Raw genomic sequence first — 27,708 nt, forward strand, 5'->3', positions numbered from 1 at the left:
ATGAAATTACTAGCCTGCTTGAGTTTTGCCGATTCATGAGAAAAATATTACCTTGCCTTAAGCCTGACTTTATCCACCTGAAGATAAATATATATTTAAATACTTTGATACCACAACTGTAGATAAGTTTATTATGTCCCTGCTTTAGCAACTCTGCATGACAAAGCACAGCATGGCGTAGTCTCGTTGACTTCAAACCATTATAGTTTGGTTTCTGAGGTGTGAATGGACACGTGCAGTGTTAGAGCCTTCACAAAATGATTGTGATCTGGTTAGAACTCTGTGTTTTTAAAAGGCTTATAGTCCCTTCATCAGAGCTGGTGGTGAAGGAGAAGTTATGAGAGGTAAGGAGCTGTCAGCTGGGATGGTTGTACTTGAGGTAAAGGCTAAGCATCAGGAATATCAGTAAAGGGATGTTCTGTAAGGTAACCTGACTTCTGTGACCTGTGGCTAAACATAGTGCAGTGGAGTGATGTGTCCAAGACCACAGACCAACACAGAGGGGAAATGGGAGCAGAACCAAAAAGTCCCAAATCTCCTTTGCCCCAGACAGTGGCACAAAGCACATGTCAATAACACACGGGGGGTTACAGAAGGCAAAGAGTAATACGACACGTGAGACATCAGATAAGCAAAGAAAGGCAAAGATGGGGCATAGATAAAGTCAGGCTGTACCAATAATGTCTGCTTTTGGAAAGCGTGCCGAGGAGAGAGGAATGAGAGCTCACTTGCTGGTGTGCAGCACGTGGCAGTCATTGAGGCAAAACTTCCTAAGAAGAGTCCTGATCCCCTGATCACTGTTGTGTGGGGTTTTTTTTCCCTGGCAGTTTCGGGGGGAGGTCAGGGAGCTGCATCCTTATGGAAAGCAAACCATCCCATTGAGCAGGGTGGTGTGATGAAAGGTGGCAAATCTGGCTCCCTGGAGGAGTGCTTGAGTTTAAATTCTGCAATGTTTGCAACAGTCTTCTGCTTCCCACCCTCCCTGGGGGTTGTTTTCACTTAATTCCTTGTGCCATGAACCCTCTCCTTGTCTAAATGGCCACTATACATTTAATCCAAACAACCAGGTGACTCCAGCACAAAGCCAGTGGCAATAATCCAGTGTTAATGATTACCCTGGGCCCCTAGGGTTATGTAAGCCTGGATGTGCTGTACTTGGGCTCTTGGCTTGGACTTGCCCTCCCAGTCTGGGAGAAATACCAAGGACCTGCCAACACACATAGAAAGCTGTTTGGAGCCAGCTGGGATTTTTCTTCTTCCCTTTTGACAGCACCTATGAAACCTGTTATTCACTTGGTTCAGCGACTGCCATGCTTTGCTTGCTTGTTATGCAGAGACATTGCTCTTAAGAATGAGTTGTGCTAAGCTCCCACTGGCTTCATCACAAGCCAAAGACAGTGACTGCCATGGCTTATCCAGAGGAAACAATTCCTAGCTAAGGCAGGGACTTCAAATCCCTACAGGTCCTTGGCTTCCCTTGCTCATTCCTTCCGGGACATTTGTGGTTTGTTCTTGCTTTTTTTGGAGGGGGAGGGGGGTGTTTGAAGGTGTGTGAAAAATAGATATTATCAAGAATCTTCTAGCCTTAACATCTTGTATGTGTTTGCATACAACTTGAGACTTAATGACCCTTCTGGCTGAAATGATCCCTATCATTAAGTTTGTAGCTCCTCAGTGCTTAGTGTTTCACAGGTCTAAGCTCTGATTTGCTCTACCAGCTTAGTGCAGGTCTTCCTCCAGCTGGAGCTGGAGCACATCCTTCATCTCTTGCCATGTTCTCTACCCAAATATCACTTTTGTGATGGTTTTGTGGTTAGGCTGACTCAAAGATCATTTAAGTATTTGATCTCCTAAAGAGATAAGACTAGAGGAGTCTCTTAGCTCTTGGACAAGTCCATTGCAGAGAGCTTTTATCAGCTCAGCCATTCTGCCCTATGGAGCGTGTATGCCTTGGCCAGTATCTCACTGAGCCCCAAATCTCTACTCAAACATCCTACAGTTTAGAGCAATGTTTGACAAGGGTCTGGCCATCGTGAGAAGAGGGCAGTGTTTGCATCTCTGTCCAGTGCAGCATGCCAACGTGTTAGGTAAAATGGAAATTAAATACATGAATGGCAAGTTACTCTTGGGAAAGGCAGCTCTCCTGTTGCTTGCACTGGTGCACATCTGGTAACCCATCCCCTACTTGTGTTCGATTTGTAACCATCCTGAAAAGGAGAGAAAATTGAGGTGAATATGGCCTGTAGTTTTCTGTAACGGAGCAGAGGAAGGAAAACAGAAATAGGAGCAAGTTATGGCATAGCATGATCTGTCTTTTCCAGTAAGAGGAGAATGAGAGGTTCTTTTTGCAGGAAGGGCTCTGCTGGTTGTGCAGGAGGAAGGCCTGAGCCAGCATCCAGCATCAGAGCAGCTAGTGTGTGCTGCTCTGGAGCAACAGCAGCTTTATGTCAGGGGATTTAGCGAATTATAGTCAGAGGGTTCTTCCTCTGACAGCTGGCAGTCACAAAGGTAAGGGTTTGGGAGGGCTTGCTGTCAGTCCCTCAGGTCCCTTCCTTGAATAATTCTGCTTTTCTCCTGAATCTGTAGCTGATTCCTGGATTGGACTCAGGGGATGCTTAGCACTTCCCAAAGCAGAAATCTTATTTGTTCATTTGAACCAGGTACCAGGAACTTCAATAGGTAGTCTGAGGTACTTAATGGAAAAATCTATCCATGAATTGTTTTGCATGTGACTGAGGGTAGAATCCAGTAGCCCACAAAAAGAGAGGTATGAAGAATCACTGTTATGTATCTAAAAAAGCTTCTGGCATCTGCCTTTTCTGTTGAGTCCAGTGGGCACCAGTTTAAGCCCTGCTACTTGTTCCAGTATTATGGTTGCAAATACAGGAACTGGGCTGTTGGGCTGAAAAGCATCCAGGCATTTAGCAAACTCACCTTCCATAAGTGAAGGAGTGATGTGAACGTTCGAGTTTGGCTCTGGACTGCTGACTTTCTGAGAAGTCTATAAACGGCAGCCAGGTAGTTTTTGTTTCTCTAGTGTGCGTTGTTTTTCCATGGACAACATGTTCTGGACCTTAGAGAGTTGGCTGGAGCTAGATTCATTCAGATCGTGTGTCTCTAGCGGCAGATAATGCCTCAGGGAGGGCAAAGGGCTTGGAAATTTTGGCACGTCAGAGCAGCAATCCCGCAGCCAGCACGGCTGGAAAAACACCCGGGCTGTGCTGACAGTGGCAGCACTGGAGCAAGTGGTCTCATGGACCCCTGCCTGTGCTGGACCTCAGCTCCCCTGTGCTGGTTCTTGGGTCTGACTGGGACACTGTGACACCATGGAACTGAGAAACTTCCGTGGGTGTCCAGGGACAGGGCTGACGTGGGAAGCCCCTTGCTCTAATGAGATCTCTCTGCCCTGGCTGATGAGGAAATGCCCTCTGATACAGGCTCTCCACTTCTGGAAGTGGCAGATGCTCCTGAGGAAGGTCTGCTTTGGCTGGGAGGGGAGCACAGGGTGATGAGCAATCTGTTCTCACTCAGAAAATCAAGTTAGTTACAGCCGACAAGTTTGGTGGAAAACTCTCCCACTTGTTCCCTAGGAATTAATGGCCCAGCTGGAGGGTGTTCATTTACCTGTCACTTGGGACCTTTAGTCTCCTCACAGGATACTGGTATTCCAACAATTGATAAATAAACACACATTAGTAAGACATTTTTCTTCAAGAGAGTGTGGATTTTCTTTGGCACCAAAACTCTCAGCAGCCCTCCTCAAGCACTTCCTGGCTGCCTGAGCACCCAACCCTCACTCAGTACCACTGGCACTGCTTGGTAGATAATCCAGGCTTGCACATGAGATCAGTGATACCCATGAAAGTGTAATGTGAATCAATCTCTGTCATGCCTAAAGGAGTAATTAGCAAATTAGAATTGGTCCTGATGAATTCATGCAAGTTACCTGATACCCTGTGACTGATCCCTGGTGGGTGGGTGGGTGGGTGGGGGATCATGAATCCAGGGAGAGCTGGAGCCACCTTCCTAGCTTTGCTCCTGCATTTTCATGCTAATCTCATTGAAACAAATTAGCTGTTCTAAATTAATAATAGTATTTGTCAGCTTTCTAGCATCTTCCAGCTGAGGGGCAGAATAAAGTTCCTGGTGGGGAGTTAAGCCTTTCCAGTCCTCTGAAGAGTAGTTGTCATCTTCATTGTGCAAAGTCAGAAAAAGGATTTAAATTATTTGACCAATAGTACTTGGGGAGCTTGTGGGAGAGCTGTAGAGGAAGCCAGTTCCTCCTCAGACTCAGGTGATAATCATAGCTTAACCATTTGGTGTGATTTTGAGCCGTGTACACACTGATATATAGATGTACACTGGGGAAGAAATGGAGATGCCTTTTAGCCTCTGGATAGGCTTAAGACCTACATGAGGTCATGTGTAAGGAACGATAAACATGTTCATTCTGTTGATGTAGCAGGGGTCATGTTGGTGCAGGTGTTCTGTGGCCTGTGAGGCTGCTGCAGGACCCGGAGAGCAGTAGGGGAACAACTTGGCTGCATCTGCTTGTGACTTTTTGAGTCCCTGCAATGGCCCTCACCTCCGTAAGATGGATTCATGTTCATCATCTTCTGGGGGGACATGTTGGCCCCCACAGTAAGCAGCAAGAAGTTCAGTTCAATGTTTTCTCTTGCCTTGATCACCCCATAAAGCACTTCCATGCTGCTGAATACATCACCCTTGAGGTGTGACAGAAAGGAGGCTGATTAGCACCCTCAGAGGTTTCCTTGCACTAAAATCCAACTTGCACCTTGCAGTACCTTCCTACACATCTACCTACAGTATTTCCTTCTTGACTTTGATACTTTCTGCTTACTCTTCCCAAACACATTTGTTTTAAAGAAAATGACCTGCTGCTGATGCACTAGCTGTTATCTATTAACACAAACATTTTAGATTGCATAAGACCCTCAGTTTTGAAAGTTAGTGCAGAAGAACTAGTCCAATGTAATCTCTGCTGTTTATCCTGATCTTTTATTCAACCTTCTGGAACTAGATAATTTGTGTGGTAATTAATAAACTCTACTCTTTGTTGTGATAAGTTCTAATTATTACTTTCAAGGGAGTTTATTGGATCAACAAATAACTAGTCACTAGCTAGAGTGATGTGCTGTGTAGAGAGAGGTTTCTACCTACCTCATAATGACTAACTAGGTATGTGTAAGGCATAGAGAAACTTTTGGTCAAACATGAATGTCAAGAATTACATGTTTTTGTTCAAACCTCAGCAATTCTCTTTGAAGTTAACTTTTTCTTCCCTTTTCAGCAACCCTAGATTTTTATGACCAAAGCAAGAACAACTCACTGGAATAGACTTCTTTCATGTTCATAGACATTTTCATGGGATATTGTCCACTGTTTTCTGCTTGTTTTGGGAAAATATCCATCTCAGAGTCCCATGGCTGCCACCTCTAAATACAACATGATGAAAGTTTTTTTCTGTTCCCCTTGCCTGGCATCAGCACACACACCCTCTGAAAACCATCTCAAGGCCATTCTCATGCTTCAGTGCAACACTGAAGAGAAGTCTTTAGGGCCTTCAAGTGGAGGGAGCAACATTTCTGATGCAATGTGATAGTGACCATCATGAGGGAAGAGAAAAACTCTGGCAGAGAGAAGAGATTTAGATCTTCAAGGCCATGTCCTCAGTCATTCTCTACCACACTTTGCAGCTTTCCCTCTCAGGGCTGACAACTTTGCTGGCTGGGCTGACCTGGGAGGGAACTGGGGAGTCCCACCTGGGTCTGGGTCTAATCAGAGATCTCAGCTGAGGGCATGTTCGTGCTCCCAGGCACTCAGGTAGCTGGGTGGGATGGTGATGGGGTGCTTATGTCTGGCCAGGGAGGTAGTTTGGGTGCAGGCACCTTTAGGGAGTGATCAAGGAAGGCAACTACAGTGAGGAGCAGCTGGCCTGTGCAGTGAGATGCTTTGAGGAATGAACCTTCAGCAGGTACTGTGTTGGGGAGGCTGTGGTTGATGTGGTTGAACTTTTGGGGTTTTTTTGAGGAGATGGGGTCCATTCCGGGCTGAAAGAGCTTGAGGCTAAAACCTATTTGCTGGTGTTTAAGCCCAGGTAATGTCAAATAGTGTTAGGCTGGCAGGAAGTCAGGGTGTTCCCAAGCTAAGGTGTTTGACTTTAATTTGAGCTGGTCTTATTTGGTTCTGCTCAGAGGGATGTAGAATAGGTTCCTGGTTCAGTCCAGGTGGCTGAGCCTGGGTTATGCCACAAATTGTGATTCAGGGCATCACACTCCTTTCTGGACCCGTTCTTCTTTTTCTTTTTTTTGGCACAGAAGAGAGGGCTTCCTCCTGCTCCAGTATTCTAGTGTAAAAATAAACCTATTTTTGATTCTTTGTTTTCCTCTTCTCTGGATAAAAGAAGCTGTGCTCTGAACCATAAAGGCAAGCATACAAGTCTGTTTTATGTGAGGCAAGGAGGAGCAAACAGTTTTGCCTCTGAGCTACTGAGTTTGCTAGTACAGGGCACAGTCCAGATTTTTCCACGTGTGGGCTTGAGCCCAGACATCACCCTGACAACATGTGGGAACATAAATACAAACAAAATTAATTTCCAGATGAGGGACGTATGCAATGTTTTCTTTTACTGGCATTTATGCTTGCTTATTTGGCTGAAGATGACAATCAACTCTGCTTATTGCAACAGGGGGATGCAAGCAGGAGGATGCTAGAACAGTGAAAGTGCCTGTTCAGCTGTGTGTGCATCCCCAGAGGGATACAAAACCCGTGGCAGACACCTTGGGGAGGCCCTGTGCAAATATCAGATGGAGATGGAGGCAGGGCCCAGGGACAAGCAAGAATGGTCTTGCCAGTGCAAACCCCTTTGGGGTTTTGGCTGACCCATACCCATATAGGAGTTCTTGCTTCGTGGCGCATCTCGTCAGCCGCCTCTTTATCTGGCCGTGCTGTGTTAGACCTCCTCGTGGTGTGTCCTCATGGATCTGGATAGGACTGCATCCTCAGGAAGTGAAAGCAGTCCCCCAGGGAAGGAGGTTTTGCATTTTATATTTTTCCTCTTGCAAATGACACTAGTGGTTTTTTAAGGTGACTTTTAACTGGGAGAATCCCCAACTGGATCTCAGTGGGCTAAGGGTTGGTTTGGGTTGAATGCTCAGCATCTCTCAGATTTCTTGTGAGGTAAGAAGGGGAGATACCAGATACTAGTGGCTGTAGCCTCCTGTTTTAAATTGGCATCAGCTTCCCATTCTCTTCTGCATAGTGTGCCTTACTCAGGCTACACAATCTGCTTCTGATCTCCCCTGACACTGGGGGTATGAGCACAGTATCTCAAGCTCCTTTTTTTGGTATGTGTGTGCATATATTCCCTTAGTACAAAAAGATGCTGCTCCAAGCAATGCTATCAGGATGCTTAGGTATGATTCTGTACTGCAGCCCTTAGAGAGGGTCCTGATGTACCTGGGCACTGAATTTATTGCCACCTTACCCCCAGGGCACCATTACAAAAGAAAATAATGACACCAGCTCAAAATTGGTGAAAGGAAAAAAAAGGTTGATTGCTTCTGGGTGCCCTTCTAGTTACGAACCATTTTTAATTCTTCTTTTCTCTCTCTGGAAAAGTCAGTCCCTGAAAGTAGCTTCAGTATATTACAATAGCCAGTCCTTGATGTTGCTGCTTTGACTCTGTATGTCTAACAAGTCTAAAAATAACTAAATAAATCACACAAATGAGGCACTAAGTAAATAGATCCCCCCTCCCCCATTTATTAATAAACACATGCACATGAACCTATATTTCTATATTAGAACATGGCTCTGCATCTCCTGTGGGTATAAAAAGAAAAACACCTGGCAAAGAGCAAGGGCAGTAAGGCAAGTACAAAGTTTCCACAGTAAACATATTTGTGTTTGCTGAGCAAGTGTTGCCTTAGGAAGGCAGGCGAGGAGAGCAGCTACTGCTGGCTTGCAGAGCCTCAGATTACCGAGCACAGAGAGATGACTCTGACAGCTGCAGATGTGCAGGTTACAGTTGGATCACACAGTGGAGAGTATTTGAGAGAAGGGATATACAGGAATCCTTCCCAACCTCTCTCCATGCTAACCGTACCTGTGTAAAGTCCCAGCGCGCTTCCTCCTTGGAGCTTGCAGCTTGGAGAAAGCAGCCGGGAGATAGCACAGCAGCAAAGCTGAGCTTTGGTGGTTGTTTGTTTTGTGCAGGGTTTATTTTTTTTTTCTCCCTAGGTTTTACTGCTTGGAGGGCTTTTCCTTGGGATAGCTCAGATCATGCTCTAATCCTTACCTTTGCAGAAATAGCTCTGCCGACTTGCAGAGCACTCTTTTCACAGCATCAGAGCAGAAGTGATTCAAGCAAACCTCTTCTGGTTGGATTCATGGTTATTTATGGCAAAACTGAATATGGGAGTGAAGGATGAAAGAGGAACCTGGGGGAAAAGTGTGCCCAGGGCATGCCAGGCCCTGGCATAGGATCTCTGGGAGGGGAAGTTCAGGGTCTCACCATGACGAGTGTCACTCATGTGCTGTGATCTGAGGATAGCTAAAAAAACCCATGTGGATGCATCCATCACAATGGCTCCTTTTCCTGTCTTCCTATTCCTGTTTGCAGGCTGTGCTGTACCACCCTCCCAGCCACACTGCTATTTCTGCTCCCTCACAGGGTCAGCTGAAACATGCTGAGCAAGGGGCAAAAGGATAACAAAAAAACCTGAAGCACGGTCCTCCTAACTGGGACACGTCAAGATGTGTGGGTGGGTGTCTCAGGTCTTTCTACACTGCCTTCCAGCTCTGCAAGAGACCCATCAGCTTAGTTAAGGATGATGCTTCTTTAGAATGAAACAAATAGTCTTGCACTGGGTTAATTTAAAGCCTCCCACCTAACTGCCTCCAGCTCTAGTGGTGCAAAGGAGATATCAGGTTCATGCTAAAAATGGTGTGAGCCCAAGACAGGCACTCACATCTGGGGTGGGCTCCTTTAACGTATTTATAAAGTTTTGGGTCATCCCATTCCATCAGCTTTGGCAATACTGTTTTTGTGAAGCTATTGAATAACATAATCAGCTTCACAGCTTTATTTTATGTGGTGATTTTGCTGACCATAAATGTGCAAAACCTGAATATCGGAATTACTGGTGTGGTCTTCACTCTGGATTTGATATCTAGGGGAAAGAAGATCAGAAATATTAGAAAGTGCTATGAGTCAGTGATATGTATGTCACTGCACTTGGTTGCATGACCTGCATATTTCTGCCTGGAATCTGTTCGTTTAATCAGAATCACAAAATTATGTTTAGTTAGGTCACAAATGGCAGTGAACTGTCATTTCTTCTGTGTATGAAAAGCCTTGAATAGGTTGGAGAAATCCTATTAAATAGACTTGCCATGCCCTATCCCTCCTGGAGAAACTCTGCCTTAGCATTAGGAAAGGGATGACTTCAATATTACTGTCCTACTGTTTTCTGATGGCATGTAAATGTTTTGCGTCAGCTGCTACCTGCAATGAGATCTCCCAAAAAAGAAACTGCAGGCAGAAGAGTACTCCCAGGGCTGACAGAACCCTCCCTTGAGCCAGGACTGCTAGTATGAATCAGAGAGGCATTTTTTTCCTCCCAGTATTTTTATTAAAAGCTATGTTCAGTTGGGATGGGTGTTGTCAGAGATTCGTGGGACCTCGTCTGGCCATATAGCCACAAGAAAATACTGAAAGCAATGGTTTGTTAAGGTCGTTTGGCATCCATGTAGTAAAGAAGATGTGTTGCTTTATATTACTAAAGTAGGAGTTGACCAAGAGAGGGCCATCCTTAGTGTGTTCTTGTTCTGTTGGTGGACAAGCCTAAAGCAATCCCAGTTAATAGGTCCCTCGTGGCTGTCCAAAGATGTTATTTCATTGATGGAAACCAGCAGTTAGCATTGCAAGCAGAGGAAAGAGTGGCCTGCCAGACACTTGAAACAGCAGTGAGGGTGGCTAGACATGTTTAAGCAATAGTAGGGGACGGGTCATATAATTTTTGCTGCAGCAATCTATTTCCATTTGGTTCTGCCTGTTGGGGCCCAAGGCAAAGCATAACTCACCCATGGAACGGTTGTCCAAAGGACAAAATCTAATGAAGCTAAAAATGGATTGTGCTTGTTCTCCTTAGCACTTAAAATAAAACAAGGTATAATGTCATTAGACTGTGGAAATAATTAAAAACACATGCTCAGACACTTGTATATTAAGTGACTGTCAGACACAGAAGATCAGAGGAAACAGGTCTCTACCTAAGCATGTTGCTGCATGATTTCTGTTAGGAAGCGGCTGTCAGAGCCAGCCCCACTGAGGAACTGGACATTTTTTGGGGACATATATGAAAATTTTGGTTGCCTCATGGTTCTGCAGCTATTTTTGAAGTAGGTCCCATGAGGCAGCTGCTAATACAAGCGAGCTGCATGTTTTTAAACAAATAAGAGGATTTAGGTTGAATATTAACTTTTGGTCATTCCAGCTCTGATAGCTTTGGCCTTCAGGTTGATCATTTAATGGGCTCCTTTCCGTTGCTACAGCAACTGCAGCCCTGGAAGACCTTGATGTTCAAGTGTGGGGTGGGGGGGGATAAAATAAAGCTTGTCCTGAAATTTGCTTAGGCTTCTATTGATGAGTGTCTGTGCTCAGAGTCAATTGTTCAGACAAACAAGGCTTGGAAATGTACCATAGAGTTTAATGCAATCCTTGCACAACCCCATTCCAAACCGTCGGCTCTTGCGCACTGCTAAAAAAATAAAAAACTCAACCAACCTTAAATTTTGTGCCCTCTTCTGACAAGCACTAAGACATTCAGCGATGTTGTTTTAAGAAAGCAAACAGACTGGTTTATTCTTCTTGCAGAGTTATCACTGTACAAGATGTAATTCCGGCCCATGTGTGTGCATGCCCTCAATGTGTCGTGTACCAGCAGAGTGTCTGAGGTGTGATATAAGTTGATTTTTGGAAGGACAATGTTCATCTGTGCCCCCCTTTGAGCATGTGTTTGTACACAGCACCATGCCAGATCTGAGCTGCTTCTTTGCTGTCCCTTTCAAATACAACTTCTGGCTAGAAGGCCCTTTCTCCTTGGACTTCCCCCAGACTTAAAGCATTCAAAATTTCCCCTGAAAGCTAGTTCTATTTTACAAACTCTTTTTGTGATGACTTCTCAGTAGGTGTAAATCAATATCACCTTCTTGAATTCACAGCAAGTGTGCCACTTAATGTCAGATGAGATTTTTGCCACTTGTTTTTGCAGCAGTAGAAACCTCCTTAGTTCTGTTTACTTCTCTGAATGTTAATCTTAGCACTGTTGTTTGAGTTCTCTCTAATTTTCAAGGTCAATTTTTTCTATGTCTAGGCAATTGCATCTCTGATATGAGCAGAGGTCCACAATGAGATTGTGTGCGCTACACACATTTTTCTTTCTAGGTAGAATGCTTCCTCTGTCTCTTATAAAGGTATAAATATTTTAATGAAATGTGGGGCTACAAATGTACAGCTGAGTGCTCATCAAAGCTGATGGCAGAGCTGCTGTTGTCTTTAGCGTGCAGCCCCAAGGGCATCTTGTTTGAGTCATGTTTCACAGTTGTTTTTAAATGTAAAGTTTTATGGCCCAATTTAAAGTACAGCTGGCAGGAAATGTTTTTTCCTATCCTGAAGAGCACTTGAAACCTTCAAAAAATAGTCCTGCTCCATGCTGAGATGGACTGACAGCTCCCAAACCGGAGAGCAGGAGCAGCCCATTGAAACTAGTTAAAGCCCCAGTAATTTGGATTCTCTTGGAGAAGCTGAGATGTGTTTGAATTCACAGTCTGAACCCAACTCCGAGTCTTCTGTATCAGAGTGAATGGTCTGGCCAAGAGCACTTTGCTACTTCATGTTTTCTCTTCCTGCTCTGATTCTGCAGAGTACATTGTGGACCTGAGATAACAGCAGCGTTTTTACTGAGCTGTCACTGTGAAAGCTATTCCCAGGAACTGTTTCAATTTCAGTGAGTCTGCGTTTTCTGTCAAAATAACGTTTTGTCAAAAACCTCCAGACTGCTTCTCATCCAAAGGCTACTGAAGTCAATGAAAAACATTCTTCTTCAAGAGAATTTTAATTACGACTAAGAATACCAGAATAAAAGCATAACCACATTGGGAATTTGCTCTCTTGATGGAAGTTTTTATTGATCTTTGTTTTTCTGGACTACTGACAGTTAGGAATGGGGCTAATGAATAACCATCTGGACTTCTCCTCTGTTTGAAAAATGGGGTATCAGACTGGTCCATGCCTGCCAGAAAACGTGTTTCTTGATTGCTGCAATAGTCTAGCAAGTGACAGGCTGTCATAAGGGGCAGCCAGACCACGCTACAATACCCTGGTCAGATGTGTGTTAGCTAAAATTCACTTCCATACTTTTATTAAAAAAACAAAACAAAACAGAGTCCTCAACCAGTAACACAGCCCTTTCCTCCTCCCTTGAAACTTTGGGCTGATATAGCTTCAGGGATTTTAAATATAACTGAAGGAAATTCAAGAAGCAACAGTTGCAACATCATGGAGGGGAGGGAGAGGGAGTTGAGAGTATCTAGTTAAGAATGCATGACAGTAAAAGACAAATGAAATCACCTCTCTGCCTAAATTCTTCCATAGGAATGCACGTGTGCGCACACATACACACAAATATCTTGGTGAGCTATTAGCCTGGAAATTACTCAAGTCTTAGAGCAATCCAATTCTCTCGGGAAGAAGAAGAAAGTAAAGCTGCCAACTTCATGCTTCAAGTGGAACAATAATCCTGAACTAAGGGAACAGCTTCCAAGTCTTCAGATGGCAAATTATTTATCTGCTGACATAGAACAATGTGCACTTTGTAGCTGATGTACGAGGTTCCCTGTGTGCGTTGCATTAGAAAGGAAGGGGGTGTGGAGTTAGACAATTATACTCTCTTTTAGTGGGGGAAACACCCGCTCCATCCACAACTTTAAAACCTATAATTAGCCACAAGGGAATCCAAATGCCTTCGGCAGCCCCTTTTGAGGTGTTTGACTATTATGTTACTAGAGCCAAAGGATGCTGCTGGCAAAAGTTCTCAGAGTCAAAGCCTTGAGATTTTCTGCCAGTCCCCAGGACAGCTCCAGCAGAGTATCCCAAAGGACCCAAATCAGTGCGCTCCAGTTGCTTTATAATTTTTTCCTTTTTTCTCCATTTCTGTTCTCTAATTTCTTTGGCTTTTTATTTTGACTGTAATGCTTCATTGCCGGGAATCTTGTCTCCAAGATTGTCTGTAAAACACCTTTTTACCACTGTGCTATTGGGAGGATAGCAGAAAGATGGTTTGTTTCTGGAAAAGGGAAGAGCCATCTTTGAAAGCAAGTCTTTATGCTAGGATTGCCAAGCCTTGGCCCTGAAACTGAGATAACAAGCCAGGGGCCTGCCTAAAGGCAACTGTTTTGGGGCTTTCTTTGCCTGAAGTTCTGTCTAAGGAGAACTGGGCTTATTTCACCCGTGAACTATCTGAGCTATCATGACTTCACAGCACCATAATAAAATAAAATCTAAATAATTAGCACCACTTATCTAGAGGCAAAAAGACTTTATACCTCATCACCGAACCTTTGAGTCAGTTTTTAATTGCTTTAATCTTTATTAAAGATAAGGTTTGTTTGTGGACTAGTTGCATCCTTGCCTATGATCAGAAAACAGGTATTGCTCTCCCCAGCATCCCTGGAGCGGGCAAGATGCTGTTGCATGAATTGCCAGAGGCAGGCCCTATAAAATGCCTTTTTATGCCTTCCATAAAAAGCACCTACCGTGCAGATTTCCTCCGTAGTTTGCAATGCCAGGTTATGAGCCATAAGAAGTACTTTGGAGATGTTTAGCGGTGTTAAACAAAGCTGTCTCCTGATGGGAATAAGTTCTCATACCCAGTAGGTAAACATCCTCTGCCTGGTCATCAGACTGGTGACATTACCTGCCCTCTGTGCTAGTTTTCTCAATGGAAGGGCCCAGTGCTCTGGCCAGAGTGGCTGCCCCTGCAGCTGGGTCAGGGCCAGGGCACGTTGCATTGCTGTTGCCCATTAGGGAGATCAATATGGGACTTCAGTCTCCGCCGCTTCAGCACCTTTCATTGGAACATTCCTCACGTGCATTTTGACATGTGGAAAAAAAATCCAGGTTCATCTCAAGTTCCCTTTCAGGGCAGCAGGTATCTTTTGCCAGGTTGCTTGCATGTAGTGATAACTGTCTGGATGCTTTGCTTATGCTCCTGGAAACTGTGGCTTTTGGTGTGTATCCCTCAAATTAGAAGAGCAGCATGAAAAAACACCCCACCACGCACAGGGGAATGAAAGGAATATTGAGGTTGCAAAGACCCCATCACACATTCTAGTGTGAACTAACTTAATGTATCCATTTCCAGAGAGCAAAGTGAGGTGTTTGTTAACTGAATTCCTGTGGATAGAAGGAAGCCCTTGTCAGTGTCGTTCAGAACAAGAGAAAGCTTTGTGGAAGTGTAAGACAAGTGTGATTTGGTGTCAGCGATTTGTTGCTGGAGGTCTTTTTTTCCCCTCCCTAATCTAATGTAAAGAGTGGTTCTTGTGATCAGTCTGGGCGTTTACTGGTGGTGCGTTGACAAGCCTTCCTTTCATTTAATAAGATAGAAAACCAGTTCCAGTTATACTAACAGGCCAAATGTCAATGAAACTGATTAAATCCATTCTCTTGGGCTCAGCTCCCTTCCTTGGCTGTTCTTTTGCAAAGGAGCTTTGATTACAATTAGTGCTAATTACCATTTTTTTGATAAAGGTATTACAAACCACAATTTTATCTTGGGGTATCAGCTTCAGCAAAGACTGGAACCACAGACACAAAACTTTACACTGTTTGCTGCATTTAGTCAACCAGCTTGATGCAATAAAAGAGCTTACAAACATCTCTTTACAGAGCCTTTGCTTCCTTGCTTCAGCTCTGCAAGCACCTGCAAAACCTTTGGCAAATATCTAATCACCACCTGTAATGTAACTGAACGGCGGAGCATTCTCAGCCTTCATCACCTTCCCTGGCCTGGGTAGGGATTGCCAAAGTTGCTCTTTGCCTTCACTTTCTTTGAGTTTACACAAGTCTGCTGTTAAGCACATTGCAGAACAGCCTGGTGACTGATGAAATACCTTGCAGAGATGACAGGACACAGTGTAGGTCTTCACACTGCATTCTGACAGGGGAGAGCTGCACATTGAAATGGGCCAGAGTTTTTCAGAAAGCTGCAGAATTTTTGACCAACACATTCATGCTACAAATTATGTCATGATCTGATATTTTGAACAGGGAAAACTCTGACCTTGTGCTGAATTCAGGTTTGCATCCAGAATGGTTGATCATTTGAGCCCTAGAATTATTTGCCTTAGGCTCCTTCCATGCAATACAATTGGGATTCCAGGACAGCAGAGGCATTTTGTTGCATATGATCGGAGTAATTGTCAGTGTGCCAAGCCTATGATAGAAGTGAAGGTAATGTCAGAGCATCTGGTTTGCTGGCACCGTCAAAGATCTCTTGCCCCCAGAGAGCTCTGTAAAGATAGGTCTCCTTTTCTCAGAATGGGGATGTTGGCACTGCCCATGCTTGTGTTATGCTGGTAGGACCAGCTCTGCTGCAGGCTGTCAGTGGGAGAGGTGTATGCAGGAGCTCAGCTGAACACTGGCTCTGTGGCATTCTGGACTATAGTACTTCTTACACCCTGCCTCACCTGGGCCCTCGTGAAGGTGTTAAGGTGGGGAAAACAGCATTTTGCTTCCTTGGAGATATGTGTATTGGGGCCTAAGAAGGGAACTTCCTCAGGAACAGGGGTTTGTAGGAAGGGCTGAGGTGCTGCTTTGGTTATACACCAGCCACGCCCAGTCTGTGACATTTCCACTCAGGAAAGTAGACACAGAAGTAGCTAAACCTGATACTTTCCGTTGTGCTGGTCTTGCCATTGCTGCAGGTCACTGTTTGATAAACACTTAATCTTTATGAGAAGGGGTTTATTCTCCTCCCAGCTGCAGGCTACAGCATGTTGGAATATGATCATATGGGAAATTTGCCCTCAGTAAAAGAGGGATGAGGTTGTCTAGTTTGATCCAGGTGCTTGTTTCATCATTTTTAAAGAGATAACCTGGCATTTATTTAAAATGTGGCTAAATTGCTGGTAATGAAACACTTCAGTGCTTGATGCAAGGTATCTATGCATATGTAAAGGAACAGAGGTAACTGCATGACGTGCACCCCAAGTTTTTATATTCAAGTGGTAGGAGCATGTAGGTACCCAAGTCTCCTAAAAGGTCATGGAGAATGAAAGGGAAAGATTTTCTCTTTGCCTTGGATTCTTTCCTTCATTGCTTTCCTTTCGATTAATTTTAGTCCCTCCCTGATATCCTTGCTCCCAGCCTCCTTTGTGCCAAAAAGCAGTGATGCAGAGGGAGTAATGCAGCCTGGTGGCCACCAAAGCAGTGACTGCACCTTCACATGGCTCTCTGCTGGGAGCAGCATGTGGCTCCCGGCAGACCTTGCACTTCTTCCAGGACCCACGTGAGTCGTGGTGTTGAGTTGAACTCTTGCAGGTGCTGTGGCAGTGCCAGGCATTGACAAATCCAGAAAACTTCACTTCTCTGAACTTGGAGGAGAGTGTGTGCTTTCCTGGGCTCAAGTCTGATAAGAACCTGGTTCCCAGTCAGCATAAAAGCAAATGTTTTTTGTGCCTTGAATACCCTGAACTTTGGAAATCTCAGCCTCTAATTCTCATTGGTGTATGTGGATCGCAAGTCTGTGGTCCCAAGTCAGGCAGTGCCCTGGGACAGCTGTCAGGGTTCACTGAACTGGAAACTTGACCCTCTGTAACTCATTTTGGACCCTGTAACTGCTTAGCAAGTCTTCCATTTTAACCAGCGCACTCATGTGGCACAGTTTTAATCCTTCATTGCTTCTGGAGAAGGGTCATTTAAAGTGAAATCCTGGCCTCAGAGGAGACGGTGGGAATTTTGAAGTGACTTCTGCAGGGCCCACGGCTCCACCTCTCACGTCCCCACAAGGGCACCGAGCGAGCAGAGGGGCGAGCGCTCGCGTGTGTCAAGTGCAGAATAAAGCAGGGGGGTCAGGAGGAGGAAGTCAGGGCTCTGAACTGTGCATTGAGCTGCTGCTGCCAAGGGACTCCTGCCAAGGAGAGGAATATGCACTTTACATGCCCCATGCACACAGTCTCTCCTTGCTCAGCGTCAAGGCCACAGCGTACCGAGCGGTTTTGTGAGAAAGCAAAATACGCAAGTAAACAGCAGCTGCCTTTAGATCCAAACAGGTCTCGGTTGGCTGCTCCTGTTTTCTTGTCAGAGGAGCAGTTCAGCTAAGGGAAAGGTGATTGAACCATTACCAGAGGGGGGAAAAACATCTATTAAAAGAGAAATAATTCAAAATACTACAAGTGGCTCCCTTGTGTTAGAGCGACTGTTTGTCTTGGCCACTGACTTGTCCTGAGCAATCCTTTCTTTTCTCTGCTGCTGGCAAAACCATGTTCAAGAGCTGTAGGGTGACTCCTGACCTGGAGGAAAGCAGATCTGGAGAAGTGTCCTTGTCTCTACTAGTACACAGGTTAGCTGGGAGAAAGAGTGAACGACGACAGGACACAGGTGAATCAGCTGTGAGTATCTAGAGGCTGAGAACACTGAGGGAAGTGAGAGTGGGAAGGGAATGGGATGCTAAAAGGAGTAAAAAGCTTAAATTGAGCAATGGAAACTGTAGATTTAAATGTCAGGGTATATTTCTTAACAGTGAATTCTGTCAAGTTGTTGGCTAATCCCAAAGGGAAGTGGTGGAAATCTTGTACATGGGGATATTTCTCAAATTAGGTTTTGATGAAGGCAGCAGAAAATACATACTTGTAAAAAAAACCAGTTGAACTAGATATTCTCAGAGTATTTTCCCATCTCTAAAGTGTGATTTATACTATAAACGCTGCCAGACTCTGCAAACTAATCTGTTGTACTAAAAGTGACTCAAACACAATTGGTTATATTTTTATACCCCTCATGATGTTAAACATTTGGTTTGCCAGGATGAGTTGAAGTATCCAGGACTCACTTTACTGTGAATGGATTTCATGAGCTATAATAGCTAGGCAATAAATCCATACAAATGGGAAAAGTCTCAGGTCTTGTGCTGGATAGTAGGAAAGGATAGGAACTGATTGTTTTGAGGGATAACATTTTTGTGTGAACTTGGAAGGAATTAAAACACCAATGCTGCTTTTGAAGGGCCAGTTGGGGCAGGGGCCACAAAATTGTTCTTTACATTAACAGTAAAAAATGCATTTGCACAGCTATTTCTTGGATGGGAGCTCACACAGAGACAGCTGGTTTTAATTAGGCAAACAGATGCAATAGCTGAGCAATTACAACTTGATCATGAGCCCATGCAAGGCGAGGGGGTCTTTAGCAGTCTGTGCTTAAACTGCTGGTGTTGGGCAGGATTAGACCTGCACATGAGAATTGTTGCAGTCAACACAGCAGTCCTTGGAAGCTGCTGGGAGTAAGACTTTTTCCTGTGGCAGACTACATTCGTGCAATAGCATTCCTCCTGATTTGGTGGTGGGTACAGGTCCTTGGGAACAACCAACCCATTGGCTTTGCTGTAATTTCTTCATGCTCCCAATAGGGTAAGGGATGGGAGAATACTACTAAGTGTTTCCTGCCACCATTTCAGGGCAGGGTGCAGGTATTTTTTGTGGGTTGGCAGAGGAGATTGCTATAGTACCAAAGCACAACCCAGGCTTATCACCATACTGAAAGCAAAAGTACTCCAGTTGTTAGTAACAACATGAGTAGAGTTCAGGCTGGTCAATCTGTGACTCTTTCTTCAGTGTCTTTAAGTATTACTTTTCCCTCCCTGTTTGTTGAAGAGGATATACAGGGTATCAATAGGTGAGCAACAACTTCACCTGCATATATACATGCACACATGTATGAAAGTGTACATATGTATATGGGTGTGTGCACATATATATGAGTATATACTGCACAGACTTTTAAAAGAAGTAATTATGAGCTCCCAGCAGTCCAAACTCAGCGTTATCTTCTTATCATCAGTCACTGGAATAATAGCAACGGAACAATGATCCAGCACTGCTGAGAAGGACAAACACAAACTCGGCAGAGGAAAGACATGCACTTGTTCCTTGAAGGAATTGTGGGAAAACACCAACCTTTAACTGCTTGTCATAAAAAGCCATGGCTTCTGCTGGGGTTTCCTGTCACCAGCCCCCCACCTCCCATGTTCTCTGCTCCAGGGCAGAGCCCATTCACTCTGTCCAACAGAGTTGAGAGGAAACTCTTCTCCTAAGCCAGAGTCCAGCCTTCAGGCTCTCGATCTGACCCTGAAAATAGCAGCTCTGGCCCATGTGAGGTTGGGCCTTCTTGCCTTCTCACTCTGTTTAATATCACTGACAACTCTGTGTAGGAGGATTGTTTCTGGCACGTATAAGAGTGCTCATGAAGCATTGCTCTGCTGATTAAAACATGTGCAAAACAAACCGTGTCAGATCCTTTCCCCCTCCCATGGGACAGCCAGCTAAGACCCTCTGTGAGCCTTTATTGGAGAGAAGAGAGAGTGTAAGCCACTGTCCCATGGCTTCTAAAGCCACTTTATAAAAGACTGACTCAAACTGCTGCTCCACCAACTTGATTGTGACTGTGTGGCCATCCCAAAGCTCTCTGATCTGGCAGTGTCTGGTTTGTTTTCCCTGTGCCTCCATGACAGCAAATCATGTTGAAGTGGAGCTTGTCGGCGCAGGGTGAGAAATGAAAAGGTGGCCTAGCTGCTGGAGGAAAACATACAGGCTCCTGCCCCTCAGGCAGGCATTGAGCTGCCATCTGATTGTTAAAATTACAGCTGTGCCCCAAGTTGGCAAGGATCCCTCCTTCCCCCAGCTGGACCTCACTCCAGGGGCCAGTGCTGCCCACAGCTGCCTTGCGTGTCTTTCTTCTTCCTTCTCCTATTCCCTTTAATTCAGATCCCAAAATCCCTCTCTGTGTGGTAAAGAAGGGGATGTGGGGATTTCCCAAACCTCCCCTCCAGAGATGGCTGATGCTGTTTCGACAGCCCTGCTCATTCTAGTCTTGTCTCGTTCTGCAGCCCCACACTTATCTTAGGCTGCTCTCTCTACTTCTGCCAAGATGAAAATATAGCAGTCTCATTTTTCATCTTATTGCTGTTTAAAACCTTCCCCTTATCACAGGTTCTTCCTCTCCTGGTGTCTTCACAAATTGCATTTGTCCTACTGTTCTAAGCAGAGAGAAAGTACAAGGTGAAAGGAAATGGTACCACACGCAGGAATCACTGGGCTCCACATTTGGATGGGCTCTATCAGATGGTGTTGGGCAGACCCTTAACCTTCATTCCTACCTTTGTGACGGAAATAATTAGAGTGGGGATCCCTTAATTCCTTCCAGAACTACACCCTTGCTATTCAAAGTTTGAGTTTCATTACAGATCCTAGACCAACCTTTATGCCATAGCACTTGATTACTGAATTTTATCCTTTGGCTAGTTGCTTTTTCATTGCAACTCCTGCTGTGACTTTCCCAATAATAACCTTTCGTCAGTCTATATATTTTTCTGGTTGGAACTGTAGATCTCTGGATAAACAGTATCAAGTATTGTTTTTAATATTGAGAAATTACATGATAAAAAGCTCTTCCACAAAGCCAATGAAATGGTCTCTGGTGCACATACAGTTATCAACAGTGCTTTGGTGCTCTGTTCCCTTTTACTTTATTAACCCTGTCCCTGTGGGCATTGAGCAATGATCCGAATCATATCTGTGCTGCACGTACAGTGCATTCTGCTGGCCACTTCTACTCATCAAGACAACACAACAGATTTCTGAAGCTGAGTATTTGTAAACACATTTTCAACGTTAACAAAAATTACTTTACGCTTGCAAACATCTGTGGTGCAGCATGATTATCTTGCCAAGAAATGGGCATGCTCTCACACTAACCAAAACAGGGAGTATTTGCCTCTCTATAGTGTTTGTAGCCACAACAGGAATATTCTGCACCCTCTCTAACAATTTGTATCTGCAATTAAGTTTTAATCACTCATAAAATGACTCCAAGTGAGTTGTTATGCTTCCTTCAAGTAAAATCTAGGGGATTTGTACTTTCTCTTTGTGCAAATGAACGAGATGTTTTCCAAAGAGGGATTGAGAGAATCATACTGAAAAGAGCTGTCTGATGGCTTAGGGCACACGCTCATGCAGAAAAGCTGATTTCAGTATCGTGCAATGGGTTTTTTTTTTCTTTTTTTTTACATTTGATGGCATCTTTGGGGCTTTGTAAGCCACATGAGAGCAACATATGAACATGAACAGTATGTTACTCATCAAAAGCTACCTGGCATGACTACCTCAAAAAAGAATAGAGCAGTGAACAAATACAGCACAGAGAGAAGTGATGAGAGCGCCTACATTTCAAAGAAGTTCACTTTGTCTACATGCTGTTTTGATAAAGAAAAATTAAATGATGTGCTGGAATGCATGCAGTTTGACTAATGAGAGAATCCACAGTTACATGTGATAGGAGAGAAAAATACCAGAAGGGATATAAACTGTCAGGCATCTACACACTGGTGGATTGTCAGGAAAAAAAATTGCTGATTGGCCAAAGATATTGCTGTTGGCTGGTTTTTTTTTTCCTCTTCCTCTGAGATGTTCCAGCCCATTAGAAATATGTCCAGAGGATCCAGAGATGAAAATCTGGAACCAGAACTGTCTTGCAGCAGCTGCAGGCGATGGCTCCACGAGCAAGATAAATTTGGGCTGATTTCTGGCTTGTCTTTTCCTGCCCAATAAGAGCCTAGCTGCCCTCTATGACACTGCAGAGAGTAGAAAGCAGCTTGCCATGTTTTCATGGCCAAGAAAGCACACTGATATTTATCCAAGGGTATATCTAACTGTGGACAAGCAGCTTCTTGCAGAATGGCAAAGTTGTGGTGAGTTGTTTGTGTAGCTGTACTCAGGCAGGAGGGAACAACAGGATCTTCATAGGCCCATTGATTTTTCTGAGGGAGCTAAATTTTTCAATGTTATGGTTAATATTAACATTGTATTCCAAGTCTATTTCCTCATGAATTTTCCTCTACTTATTAGGCCTCTTAGGATGAGTACAAGTCGTATTAGTGCCATCTAATAGTTAGTTCTATTTTTACAGAAAGTAACATTGCAGCAGAAAAATGATCTGGCAGGTGCTTAGCTCAGGGCTAGAACAAAATGGGTCCCCAGCAGCTGTCTAACCAAGAAGCTGTACTACCACAGACCTTGAGATAAGGGATGTTTTTCTTTTCAGCATTTTCAGATTTACGCCACTCCACTATTTTGGTCTTGGTGCTTTGTGGGCTAAACCAGTGTATAACAATGGAGAGGACTGAGGAAAGATTCTGTGGATGGCTCTGATGATGGTTCCACATGCAACATAAGAAAACAGTTTTGTTATCAGAAGCTGTTCAGCGAAATACTCCAGAGGTTACTGTCTACCCCAACCTGTAAAGCTCATCCTGTTTCTGTGGAATGTGGCAAAACTGACAGTAAGGCTCCTTCCTTACTGTGCAGTGCTGTTAGTCAGAGCCTCGTTGGTATTGCAAGACCTTGGAGATGCCACAGCACCAGGAAGATGCAGAGACATCACCTGGCAGCTCGAACCAAGCCCCAGCACCAATGCAGAAGGGACCACACACAAAACAAACCACCTTTTCTTTCCAGCAAAGATTCCGGTCATTCATCCTGATGGCATTTGACATGCAAAGGATTCAAATAGCAGGAAAAATCCAGCAAGAGAGGGGAGAGGGCTCTGCACTTATCAGTTCAATTTTTGTATTTGAAGCCTTATCCAAAATCTAATGGATCAATGGGAATCCTTCCAGTAACTTCAGTTGGGGTTTTATAAAGCTTTAATTAATTGCCTGGATGCTATGATTGTGCATGTTCCTCTCACAGTACCACTCAGAGTTATGCCTCTAAAACAGACTTAAGCAAACAGGGCTCCTTGATTAACAGTTTGTGATGGCAAGAAATTAACTCTCTTGGGAAGGACTTGATAGCAAATGTTTGTCTCCAACTGTCTAAAAGTTTTCTATTATTAATGGAGGGAGAAGAAGCCATTTTTGACCCTTTTTATGGCTGAGTTTCTGCTATATTAAATTTAATTTTCTGATAAGGGATAAATGTTTAATGTTAAGACTAAAAATGTTTTAGGATTAAGGAGCTCTCTGCATTTAATGTGAGCATTTGTCACAGGATTGTAAATTGCATCTGACTTGGAGAAGAAAGAACATGCTCTAGTGTAAAAGTTCAGCTTTTCCTGTGTTACCATTTTCCCACTGGGCAAGGTTTTCAGTGGTGTGTTATACTAATCTAGCTGCTATCCTGATTCTCCCAGTTACTTTTTTCTCCTTCTGCATTTTGAAGAGTCTGTCCCATCTTTTTTTTTTTTTTTTTTTTTTTAAATCATGCTGCTTATTTGCCAAGAAAATCATCTGTTTGCCCTTCAGCACCCACCCCATGTCTTATTGCCAGCAGCCACAAAGTCAGCTATGATCCTTAAAAGCCAGACTGGTTTTTAATAACCAACTAGCCAAGAGAGGCTGCTAATAAGTGAGAGCTTGTGGGTGCTCATGTACCTGCTTGCGCCCCCAAACAAGGCTCTGCAATCTCTGTCTTATGCTAGAAAATAACTGAGTTTGAAACCACAGAGCTGCAGACAGAAGGGGAGGGCTGTGATAGGGACTGGGCTGAAAGAGCAGTGCCTGCCCTGGAGAACACCACTTTGTTTATGACTGACTCTTTCTGCTTTCAGAGATGTGGGAGAAAAAATGATAGTATGTACTCTGTAAGACTGTATATAGATGTGTGTGTACACTCAGAGACAGGTACATTTATAAACAACTCACAGAACACATTGCAGTGCTTGAAAACACTCCAGCGTGGCTATGGACATCTTGTTCTCTCCTTCTGTTCTTGAGGTGTCAGGTTTCCTTGTTTACAGTCTGCCTCATTCAGGATCTGGAATTCCTAAAGAGCAGTAAAACCCTATCATGTGACTGAAGACTGATTTCCAGGAAAAGCGGAAGAGGTTTTAGGAAAGGTCAGTCCTCATGGTTTCACTTCTTCCCTTCAAGAATGCAGAACGAAGGAGATGAAGCAACAGTAAGCCCCTGATCCTTTGTCTCTCTGTTGAGCCTGGAATGAGATTTAAAGGAAACTCCAATGCTTGATGCAGAGTTCCTTACACTCCACGTACTTTCCCCCCTCTTTAATGGTTTCTTGACATGGGACATTTTGCACAGAAGTGGGATTCCTGCCTCCTGGTATGTCAGTCCTTCCAGTGGCTTCCTTATCTTCTGGAGGGTTATTTTTGCATGTGCTGTCACAAGTGGTCATAACCCTGCTTGTGACATCATTAACAAGTTCCTGGGACAGATCCAGACAATAGTCAGTGTAGGGAGGACTACATTAACATAGTGGCAGAAAATAAATAGAGAGAAAAATGCAAACAAAACCAATCAGGTCATATATGCCAAAAGCATCAATGAGATCATTTCTAAAGCTCATCAGTAAGAATAGTGAACATTGATTATATGAGGTTATCTGCATGAGTAGCATCTGGGACTCTGGCCCTGGGCTGTAGCTTTCAAAGACCCTGCACTGTAGAAAGTCTGTAGTGCCTCTTCTGGCTGTGCCCCACAGGTCCCAGGAGACTGGAATCTTTCTGTTTGTGATGGGGACACTTCTCCCTTGCTGTACTGTGTCAGAGTTTGTCCTGCATGAAGTCTTGGGCCATGCAGTCTGTTTGCTAGCCAGAAGGCTTATGTGCTGCCTGGCTGCAATTCCACGTCAGTCTGAACCAACAAATCTGATTCCCCCCTCCGCCGAGATCTCATTGGATCTGCTATCAGCTTGGATCCAACCTGCTGGATCAATGGAAGTTATGACACTGTACAGATTTGTTTTTCAGTGACATTGATAAACCAGTGTTGCAAGATGCTCAGCTCAGACTCAGAGTCTGGCTAACTGTAGGTTGTGAAACTTCCAAAGGCGACAAGGGGGGGAAAAAGCAAAAAACCAAAAAAGTTGCACTGTGTTGCAACTCTAAGTGCAATCAGTTGCAAACAATAATTCTCTCACTGGACACTCAGATTCATTTGAGTTGTGTCCACAGAAAATTATTTCTATATATATCAGCTAGATGTCTGACCTGAGAGCTAAACCAAAAAAATATGCTTGCAGAAAAGTTGCGAATGCAAAATGCTGGCATGGCAGTCCAAGTTCTGCCCTTGACAATTAACACAGCTTGTCTCAAAACTATGACCATATTAAGCAATGGTACAGGGGAAGGGAAGATCTTGACCGTTCTGAAGAACCTCAGTAGGCTAAAACACCATCAAAGAGAACCACCAAGAAATGGAAATACTTGAATAAAGACAAACACTATAATGAAGAGATTTGCTGTGAAACAGCTCCCAGGGCTGCATTGACGCTTCAAAGCATTCTTCCTCATTTTATTGCGCAGCTATGGTTTGAGTTGATCTGTGCCAAATGAGAGGACTCCATTCCCCTTGATCAGCATTTCAGTTGCTTGCTTTGACTCAAAGTGTGGGGTACTGGATGAAACATGAAGGTAAAGAGTCTAACTGGATCTGATTCTCCCACTGAAGCATCTCTGGTATTAGTGGGCACTTCAACACTTGAATATGACACAAAGTCTGAAAGATTCTTATTCAGAGATGTTGATTGAAGTATGGCAGAGCAGAAATCCCAGTCTTGTGCTGTGAAGGTGATGTAAAGGCAGGGGACACAGGCAGTCCCTACCTCAATAAGCCTGGCCAGAGCTCAGCAGGACTTTCTCTAAACACTCACTTAAAATTCAGAGAGGGCTAAAAGGGGAAAAATCAACACAATTTGCACCTGGGAATTAAAAAAACAGCAGAAAATCCTAGGAAATTCTGCTCCATTTCTTTCCACTTCAAAAGATGGATTCACAATATGAATCCATCTAATCTAATTTCATGTCCATAAAAGCATTTAAGATGTTTTTAGTTCTTTTAAATGCTGACCATCCGCAGGATCAGGTCATACATACCATTGCTTTATGGACACTGTTTCTTAGTGGAATTATCATTTCACTGAACTGAAATAAATTGCAAGAGGAAATGCTTATTAATGACAGCTACACCCAAGAGAAGCCTCGTGAAGATTTTTTTATTAGGATCATCATAACAATAGGAGTATGCCATGCTATGATGATCTAATGATCATCACTTTACTCATCGTGGAGTTGCCATTGTGGGTTGACCTTTCTTTCAGCAAGGGTGAAATGTAGCACAGAACAAGCTCCTGATTCAGCTTACCCACACCTCAGTGGGCCTGTCTTCAGGGACCCTTCACATGAGTGCAAGGAGAAGCCAAACTCTCATCTGAATCTGAAAGACCAAGTGTAAGAGCAGCCCAGAGCCCTTCATCCCTTTTAATGCAGTAAGTAATGTTGCACATGCAGTGTCTCAACCACTAAGAGTAGTGCTTAGCACTGCAGGTAGTTCTCCATTTTCTCTCGACTAGTACCTTGATCTTCAGATTTCTGGGGTTTTTTTATGGTGTTACATTGGACTCTGAATATCAAGGCTGCTGGTAAGAGAAAGTGGCAATAATTTCTGACTCAGTGTTTTCATCAGTAAAAAACAATCCTAAATTGACTGACACTGCATCAGCTAGGGCAGGAGTCTGATCTCTTTGTACTTCAGATATACTGCTTTGAACCATAAAATCAAATGAGGTCATGAGTCAGATAGCCATGAGCATGAGTAAAAGCATCACAATCTGACACGTGTCTTTGGTGAAGAGCGTTGAAGTCCTCCAAAAGGGAGGTACAATGGAAGGGTGAAGTGTTAATAGTGGGTTTGATTTTTGTATGACTCCTGTTTTGCAAAGAGTGGTCATGTGCTCTTGTTTTGAACTTCACTCATGTTTGTTCTGTTTCCTAGATCTGCCTTTGCGATGGCCACTCCCAGAGAAATCAACCCTGAGGAAATTTGTGTCTGAACTGAGGAAGCTCAGTTGTATTCTCACCTCCTCACTGGAAATTTGAAAGTTTTTGTTCCACCTTCATTTTTCCAGTAGTATTCCTAATTAAGGCTGTGGATTAATTCTTCCTGCTTTGGTGTCAGCTCTTCCATGTCACCAGCACATATTCTGTTACTTCTAGGATCCCAAAAACACAGGTGAAATGTGCCAGGTAGATCTTCTGTTGCTACACAGCTCTTGTATTTAAATTCTGAGCCAGATATGATTTCAGTGAACCAAGAAGTTGTATGACACAATAGATGTGGGCTATAAAAAACCCATATTTTAACCAGCAAGACCTGAATCTGCTGCACCTGGTGCTGGTTGAGACCACGTACTAATTCCTGACACTGGGTTTGCTTTATTAAGTAGGTACAATGAATGAATGGCCAGTCTCTTCGCGAACGAAGAACCGGGGAAGGTCTTTCCACCTTCCAGCCTGCGCATTGGATTTTTTAGGTGAGACACAGTGTGCGCGGAACTGAGCCCACCCTTTAATCCTGAGGTTCATCTGCCGGGGCCAAGCACGCTTGGACGGTGGCAGCG

At 44.0% G+C, this 27,708-nt stretch overlaps 1 long non-coding RNA gene across 1 annotated transcript; it reads left to right on the top strand.

Moving 5' to 3' along the window:
* Positions 1-23,705: 23,705 nt before the first annotated feature.
* Positions 23,706-27,248, top strand: LOC114056984. The gene is made up of 2 exons (XR_003571107.1): positions 23,706-24,190; positions 27,084-27,248. It is a non-coding gene; the product is annotated as an uncharacterized LOC114056984 (long non-coding RNA).
* Positions 27,249-27,708: the final 460 nt, after the last annotated feature.

Source organism: Empidonax traillii, unplaced genomic scaffold, assembly GCF_003031625.1.
Source record: "Empidonax traillii isolate 1590-97213 ecotype Southwest subspecies unplaced genomic scaffold, ASM303162v1 scaffold109:size1658292, whole genome shotgun sequence".
NCBI lineage: Eukaryota > Metazoa > Chordata > Aves > Passeriformes > Tyrannidae > Empidonax > Empidonax traillii.